The following is a 1753-nucleotide window of genomic DNA, read 5'->3' on the forward strand; positions in this document are numbered from 1 at the left end:
GTACATAATTTCGCTCCACCACATGTACCACATGAGGTGCGAATGACAATAAAGAAACTCTGACTCTGACTCTGATCATGTGACCGATGGCGTCTTTTGATCCATGTGTCTATGTGACATCATGATGATGGATCAAAGGGCGCCATGATGATGTCACATAGACACATGGCTCTTTGTTCTGTTGACTCCTCCTCCTGTGTGTTCTGTTATTTGTTTGTTTATTTGTAAAATTACAATCTGTCTTTTACTAAAATAACTTTCAAAAAATAGACTACAAACAAAAGCAATATAAACACAAATGACAAAGAATAATAATTTGGATAAAACTATTTCCAAGACGTAGTTTTAAGTAATTAAACTTGATTAAGCAATAAGGATTAATCAAGGAATAACTTTCCTGAATGTGAGGCGGGTCTTATAACGCTGGGACACGCCTCCGTTAAGGAAATCCATTCCATAGTTTGAAGCCAACCTTCAGAGCAGCTGGCAGGGAATCACATGTGGACGTTTCAACAGACACAGACATGCATCATGGATCGGAACTCTCTGCAGGTTGGATTAGAGAAATCCGATACGTAAACGATGCTGGTATTGGAGGCCGATACCGGGTCGGATCGGCCCCATCCATACTTCCTACCCAACCCTGGTCTGCAATGGGCAACCCCATAATTATGGCACTAGGGCAGTGACCTACCACATGCAAACATACATGGACTTGAACTGACTGCGATGGCTGGGAATTGAACCCAGGTCAACTGCTTAGAAGGCAGCTATGTTCACCACTACACCACCATTGCTAAAAAATCTGTGGCCATATATATATATATATAAATATATGTATATGGACACTAACTCTGCACCACACACAAAAACCCAAACAATCAGGCCAGGGTTTTTATTGTTTATGTTATGTTTATGACATCAGCATCTGTAACAACTCTTAATAAAACCAGGATGAGTTACAACATTTAATTTCCCTTTGGGATTATTGAACTGAAACATTCCTGCTACGACTTTTGGTATTTTTTTCAATTTTTACGTTCTGCAACATTTAGCTTTTCCGTCCATGTTTGTCAATAATAAACACAACAAAGACGAAAGTTACTGAATCGCTCTTAGTCTGGTCCCTCACTTTGTCCAAACCAGCAGGACTTCTGTGATCATTGGGACACGCAAACACCTCCACCACGATAAGGTGGCGATTCACCGGGGTGAGGAAGGGGGGGGGGGGGTTGGGGGGGGGGGGGGGGTATGTGTGTGTCTGTGTGTGTGTCTGTGTGTGACCAGTGAATAAATTTGTTTAAACTATGGTAAATGGACTGCAGCGCTTTTCTATCTTATCCAGACACTAAAAGCTCTTTACAGTACAAAATAATGTGTGTCCTCATTTACCCATTCATCCAGCACTCTACTAGAGCTCTATAAAGCTGATTGAACAAATCATTCTAAAGAGACTAATCGGTGCTTTGACATCACATTCATACACTGATGGGACACGCATCAGAGGCAATGAGGGGTTCAGTGTCTTGCCCAGGGACACTTCGGCATGTGACTGCTGGTGGAGTCGAACTTCCAACTCTTGCATTGGCGGACGACTGCTCTAACCACTCAACCACAGCTTCCCCTGTGGGGGGTAACCGGAGTTTCCGGTGAAAAACCCACACAGCACGACGGTTACAGAGTTGGCTGCCGTCACCGTGCTGCTCGTTTTTTTTCAAAACGATGAAAAAAAAAACAAATTTAAAGTCACTGG

General features: G+C 42.7%; 1 non-coding gene across 1 annotated transcript; it reads right to left on the reverse strand.

Moving 5' to 3' along the window:
* Nucleotides 1–725: 725 nt before the first annotated feature.
* trnar-ucu lies at nt 726–797 on the reverse strand. Its single transcript has one exon. It is a non-coding gene; the product is annotated as a tRNA-Arg (tRNA).
* Between the last annotated feature and the right edge of the window lie 956 nt (nt 798–1753).

The sequence above is a fragment of the Nematolebias whitei genome, unplaced genomic scaffold (assembly GCF_014905685.2).
Source record: "Nematolebias whitei isolate Nwh7 unplaced genomic scaffold, NemWhi1 Nwh_scaf_11662, whole genome shotgun sequence".
Classification (NCBI taxonomy): domain Eukaryota; kingdom Metazoa; phylum Chordata; class Actinopteri; order Cyprinodontiformes; family Rivulidae; genus Nematolebias; species Nematolebias whitei.